This window comes from Hipposideros armiger, unplaced genomic scaffold, assembly GCF_001890085.2.
Source record: "Hipposideros armiger isolate ML-2016 unplaced genomic scaffold, ASM189008v1 scaffold_1139, whole genome shotgun sequence".
NCBI classification, from domain to species: Eukaryota; Metazoa; Chordata; class Mammalia; order Chiroptera; family Hipposideridae; genus Hipposideros; species Hipposideros armiger.
The window spans coordinates 230,542-237,475 of NW_017732489.1; the positions used below are offsets into that span (position 1 = coordinate 230,542).

Here is a 6,934-nt window from a genome sequence, read left to right on the forward strand (position 1 = left end):
TCAAGTGTATGCCCAGAACCATTTCCCTGAGGAGGACCCCCAGTGGGACCCCAATGACGACCGGGACTTCCAGATGCTGGAAAGATATCAAGAAGCCATTATAGAAAGCATAAAGAATGGTAACAAAAAAAGCATCAATATAAACAAGATCTCTGAAGTCCTCCAGGGGCTAGAGGAGAGCCCAAGCCAATTTTATGAAAGACTCTGTGAGACATTTCGTCTCTACACTCCCTTTGACCCAAAGACTGTCGAGAATCAGCGGATGGTCAATGCTTCTTTCGTTGGGCAGTCCCAGGGCGACATCCAATGGAAACTTCAGAAACTGGACGGATTTGCTGGCATGAATATCACCCAGCTCCTCGAAGTGGCGACAAAAGTGTATGTCAACCGTGACCAGGAGGCTCATTGTGAGGTGGATCGGAAGATGAAGAAAAAGGTGGACTTGCTGGCTGCTGCGCTTGTTGAAAGGGCTGGGACCCCAGGACAAAATGCCATCCCAAACCTGGGACTACCCCAGCGATGTCAAGGGGGGCCACACTCAGGGAGGCCAAGGCTGGGACACAACCCATGTGCTTACTGCCACCAACGTGGCCACTGGAAAAATAAATGTCCTCAGCTGTTGGTGAGGATGCCAACAGGTCTGAGTCCCCGAAGGTGGGGTTGAGCCACTCACGGCCATTACCAGCCGCCCCAACAGATGCCAGGCCCTTCTGGAGACGACTTCATCAGACTTGCTGGCATGAAAAAATATGGAGAAGAGTAGGCCAGACCGGGCACCATCCAGCTAGGCCCCCAGGAGCCTATGGTCCGAATGTTAATTAGGGGCCAACCCATTGACTTTATGGTTGACACAGGTGCTGAACATTCTGTTGTAACACAGCCTATAGGCCCTTTCTCCCAAAAGCAGGTCACCATCATGGGTGCCACGGGAGGACGAGTCCGTCAGCCCTTTTTACAGCCTGGACAATGCACCCTGGGAGGCTGAGAAATGACTCATCAGTTCCTCTACCTGCCAGACTGCCCTATACCCTTATTGGGGAGAGATCTACTAGGAAAGCTCCAGGCTCAAATCACCTTTAATCACAGTGGCAATGCTGAGCTAACACTGGGCAAATCAGGGGCTAAGATTATGTCCCTCACCATACCCCGGGAGAAAAAAATGGTGACTATTTAGCTTGTAGAAGAGGTCCAAGAGGAACCCGAACTCCCCTTCTCAATACCAGGAGTTTGGGCAGAAGATAACCCACCGGACCTGGCACAACATGCGGCCCCAGTATTTGTAGAGCTTAAACCTGAGACAGAACCAGTACGCCACAAACAATATTGCATCCCCCACAACGCATGAGTTGGCATCCAAAAACATTTGAACAGACTCCTAAAATATGGGATTCTTCGTCCCTGTCAGTCACCTTGGAACACACCTCTGTTTCCAGTCCAAAAGCCGGGAACTGAAGACTACTGTCCAGTGCAGGACCTAAAAACGGTAAACCAAGCAATGGTTACTTTACACCCAGTTGTCCCCAATCCATATACTCTTCTGGGCCTCATCCCAGCTGAAGCAACCCACTTCACCTGCCTGGACCTCAAGGACGCCTTCTTTTGTATTTGCCTAGCCCCACAGAGCCAGCTACTCTTTGCCTTCCAATGGAAAAACCCTAAAAATGGGGACAAAGGCCAGCTAACATGGACAAGGCTACCACAGGGCTTCAAGAACTCCCCAATCATTTTCGGGGCCGCCTTGGCTTTGGACCTAAAGCCCTTTCCAGCCAGCCAAACTGGTTGTGTACTGCTCCAATATATAGACGACCTCTTACTAGCTGGGAAGAGCTACGATGACTGCATGTAGGGTACATATCACATCCTTAAACTTTTGTGGGGAGCAGGTTACAAGGTCTCCAAAAAAAAAGCTCAGATATGCCAAGACACGGTCAAATACCTTGGTTTCCACCTCTCACAAGGACAGCGCCAGCTTGGCCCAGAAAGAAAACAGACGGTATGTACCATCCCTGTCCCCACTACTTGAAAACAGGTTCGCGAATTCTTAGGGGCGGCAGGTTTCTGTAGGACCTGGATCCTCAACTTCTCTAGTATAGCCAAACCCCTTTATAAAACCACAAAGGGGGGGTGAACGTAAACCTTTTCTATGGGGGTCTCCACAACAGAAAGCTTTTAATGAGCTTAAACGGCCTCTCATTCATGCCCCTGGCCTAGGACTCCCTGACATCACCAAGCCTTCTTCTTCTATGTACATGAACGCACAGAAACAGCAGTAAGGGTCCTTACCCAACTGCTAAGGAATTTTGACACTGGCCAGTAGCCTACCTCTCAAAACAACTTGACTCAGTGACATTAGGATGGCCACCTTGCCTAAGGTCACTCACAGCAACGGTCCTCCTCGTGTCTAAAGCTGACAAGCTGACCCTGGGTCAGAAATTAACTGTCCGGGCTCCACACGCAGGTCGAGCCCTGTTAGATCATAAGGGACATTTATTGGCTTACCAACTCCCAGATTGCCAAGTACCAAGGGCTATTATGTAAAAAACCACAAGTCCGCCTTGAGGTGGTACAGACCTTAACCCCAGCCACTTTATTGCCTGTAGAGCCTGAGCCCCAGACCATGACTACATCGAAGTCATGGACAAAGTGTTCTCCAGTAGGCCGGACCTGACTGACCAACCTCTTACAGACCCCGATGTAAAATACTACACTGATGGTAACAGCTACGTCCAGGGAAATAGACGGTTGGCTGGATATGCTGTAGTAACTCTTCACACCATCATTAAAGTGAAACCCCTCCCACAGGGGTCCTCAGCACAAAAGGCAGAGCTCGTTGCCCTGACTCGGGCCCTTCAGCTGGCAGCTGGGCCCTTTAGCTGAATGGGATCCCAAATATTCCCACCAAAAAGAGGCCTGGCTCAAGGCTAAAGGAGAAAGCTCTCTCTGTAACGGATGGTGGAAATTTCGAGACGGCCGCATTGTCATACCAGAAACCCTAGCCCAGCTTTTGTCAAACAGTTTTACCAAAGGACCCACTTTGGTCGGAATGCCTTAGAATCGACCCTCAATAGGTACTTCTTTGTACCCCAACTCTCCAGTATCTCACAAATAGTCTGTGAACAGTGCCTTGTTTGTACTCACAACAACCCACATCACAGACCGGTCCTAACCCCAGAAGTCCAACATACGGGCGGTGCCCCATTTAAAGATCTCACAATAGATTTCACTGAGATGCCACACTCCAGGGGTCTTAGATAACTCTTAGTATTTGTATACACCTACTCGGGGTGGGTAAAAGCCTTCCCCACCCGGACAAAAAGACACAAAAAGTCGCCCAGCTATTGCTACAGAAAATAATCCCTCACTTTGGGCTGTCACTCTCAACAGGTTCTGACAATGGTCCCACCTTTTTAGCCAAAGTAATCCAGCTCTTAGCCAGGTTCCTCTGCATCACTTAAAAGCTACATACCGCATACTGCTCACAGAGCTCAGGACAAGTAAAACACATAAATCAGACCCTCAAGTCCCACCTGAAGAAACTGTGCCAAGATACACACCTCCATTGGGACAAGGCCCTTCCAATAGTGTTCCTGAGGATATGCTCAGCTCCTACCAAGAAGATGGGCCTTTCCCCTTATAAGGTCATATATGGAAGGCCACCTCCACTCATTAGAGGCCTCCAAGGGGACCTTAAAGAAATAGGAGACCTAACCTTAAGACAACAGTTTGAGACGTTAGGGTCTACCTTACAAAACCTCAACTGATGGGTACAGGAGAGGCTCCTTATTAGCTTAGCAACTGAAGTTCATCTCTTTAAGCCTAGGGATTCAGTTTGTGTTAAGAAATAAAACCTCCAGCCCTTAAAACCCCTGTGGAGGGGCCCCTTTACTGTCATTTTGTCTACCCCCATGGCAGATAAGGTTGCAGAGTTCACTCCATGGATACACCACAGCAGATTAAAACCTACAGCTGCTAGCTGGAACTGCACCTCTGACCCCTCCAAGCCCCTCAAGATCACTCTCCAGAGAATGATGGCCAGCGATGTTACCGGTCCTTAGGAGGACATCACCAGCACCACTTTGGTCACACCAAAAGCTGAACAATCTATGCGCGGCTGACGCTTGAGAAATTCTTCCTTACGAGATGCTTATCCCAAGGACTCTAATCCTTACCCTCACCCTTTTCTTCCCAGTCGGGAACGGAATCACTAACTCATGCCCTAAATCATGCTTCCAGTCCTTTCGGCCGGGAACAACATCTCAAATAGCCTTTGTCTCCTACACATACATGCCAGCCCAATGCTACCAGGGTAGAAGTCCTCAGGCCTGTACCTATATGGAAAAATCCTACTGGTCTTGCCTCATTCCTCGATGATCAATAGCCAACTACAATTGCCCAGGAGTTAAAAGGACTAATCAGGTTGTCTGTTGGACCCGCCAAATCTACATCGGATACTCCGATGGGGGAGGCGTCCAAGATCAGGCCCAAAAGGAGACAGTACAGGAGATGGTTAAATGGCTTATCAACCAGACTGCCACAAAACCACCTTCCCATCGGCAGGTCCCAGGGCCCCAACTATACGGACAACTCAAGGCTAAATTGGGTAAAACCTTGAGTTTTCCAACTCTGGGAAAAACCTCTTTATTGACCTCACCGAACGCAAAGCACAGGAACTTAATGTCACGGGGTGCAGGGTATGTGGAGGGGCGCTCATGAGTAAAGACTGGCCATGGAAACTAGCCTAATTGTCCTTGACCTCCTCCAATGGAACGGCACCACAATCCGGCCTTCACAGAAACGGCCCCTAAGGTGGGTTCTCTCCTCCGAAGTAATTGGAAAAAAATGTCTCACCTAGACAGACACGCCCTACACCCAATGGGTGGGAGACACCCCATACAGGAAAGTCCAGAACCTAACTGGCTTGTCTCTAAGCTGGTGGCCAAAAGCACCGACCTGGTATTGGAGCCCTATCGTTGATTCTACCTCATGTTCCCTCTTAGATACTAGCTCCTCTATTGACAACTACACCTTTCCTAATGGCACCGGTAACCCCTTCCATACACTCCCAACCCTTAATACTATATGGGATAACTTAAACTCCACCCTGAGCATTCACTGGGCAGCACCCAATGGCTTATTCTGGATCTGTGCAAATGAGCATACTCTCATCTCCCCTCTAAACTGGACCAGGAGCTGTACAGTTAATATAATCCAGCCTGGTTTCTTCCTCCTTCTTAACCAAACTGGCCAAGAGCTAGACATCCCCTTATACCAGAATTTACATATAAAACCCAAAAGATCCCTTGATATGGGGGTGGGGCATCAAACCTGGGAAAAAGATAAATGGCCTCCCCAGCAAATCATCAATATTATGGCCCAGCTACTTGGGCTCAAGATGGGAGTTGGGGATACTGTACCCCCATTTACATGCTCAACTGTATTATCAGATTACAGGATGTTCTAAAAATAATTACCAATAAAACTATAACAGCTTTAGAGCTCCTCGCTACCCAACAGACCCAGATTCGGGCCGCTATTTATCAAAACCGCCTAGCACTGGATTACTTACTAGCTAAAAAAGGTAGCGTCTGTAGCAAATTTAATCAGTCGGACTGTTGTCTATAGATTGACAACACTGACAAAGCTGTCTCCGCTAGCGCCACAAATATTAAAAAACTTATCCATGTCCCAGTTCAAAAATGGTCAGGATGGGACCCCGAGAGCCTATTTGGAGGATGGTTCTCCACCCTCAGAGGATTTAAAGCATTAATTGGAATCGTCCTCCTGCCCCTTGGGGCATGCCTCCTTTTACCCTGCATTCTCCCCCTTGTCATTCGCTCTACCTCTTCCCTCATAGAGACCATTGTAGAATGTAAGACTGCTGCTAAGGTCCTTATGTTATGGAAGTACCAACCCCTAGGCCAGCAGCCTGTTGAAGGAGATGATGCTCTCTAACCCACATGTGGATTTAAGCATCAAAGGGGGGAATGTGGCAGTGGGCCCTAGACAAAGGCCTTCCCAGACCATGTGGTCACTAAGGATTTCTCGCAGGCTTCAGACAAAGACATTCCTGGACTGTATGGTCAGCAAGACTTCCGCGTTTAATATTTCCAAATTCCTACCTCACCCAGGAGCCAGTCAGAAAGTGACACAATGACCACATGTTCTAATAATAAATCTTAGCTGCCAACCTAAAAACTTAAAGGTATATAGCGCAGAGTCCCACCCTGGTTAGTGCTCAGCCTCTAAATGTAAATCCGCTAAGCCAGTGCTGGCATTAATAAAAGTTGCTTCCCACGCCTTGGTGTCCTGTCTCTCTGTCTGGGTTCCCCGCAACACCAGGATCTGAGCCTCTTTATCAGGGATGTAATGGTGGACCATAACCATTACAATACCCATTAGGCTAAGGAGGGCCCATGAACTCCAGCAGTCCTAACATACAAAAGTTTACATAACTATTAGCAAAACTTACTTCTTAGATTTAGTTCTCTTAAGTAACTAAAGACCTAATTAAGACAGTATAAAACATAAGAAAATATTTTGATGACACTAATTTTTCCCTTTCAGGCAAAATACATTTTCATATCAGTAGCAGAACAACAGTCTTGTAACAAACTTTGTCTTACTTAGCAGAGACAGAAAACTTAATTTTGTACCAGCTTACTTTTGATATTTAAATTTACTTAATCGCTTTTAGCTTAATCATACATAAAATTATTTAAAGATTTTCCTTTATAACTTTCCCAATTCCTTAGTTTGTCTCTCTCTTTTTTTTTTTAAAGATTTTTTTTTATTGGTGAATTGGGGGGATGGGAACATTGCTGGGGAGTTGGGGGAAGGGGGACAGACAAGTTGCTGTCGTTTTGTTCTTCAGTCTAGTTGTGGAGGATGTTGCTTCACTGGCCCAAGTTGGCACCATCATTGCGCTCTTCCCGGG

At 47.5% G+C, this 6,934-nt stretch overlaps 1 pseudogene; it reads left to right on the top strand.

The window, feature by feature from the left end:
- The first annotated feature begins 262 nt into the window (after nt 1-262).
- The window catches only part of LOC109376495 (histone H2B type 1-A-like), a 49,579-nt pseudogene continuing 42,907 nt past the window's right edge, over nt 263-6,934 (top strand).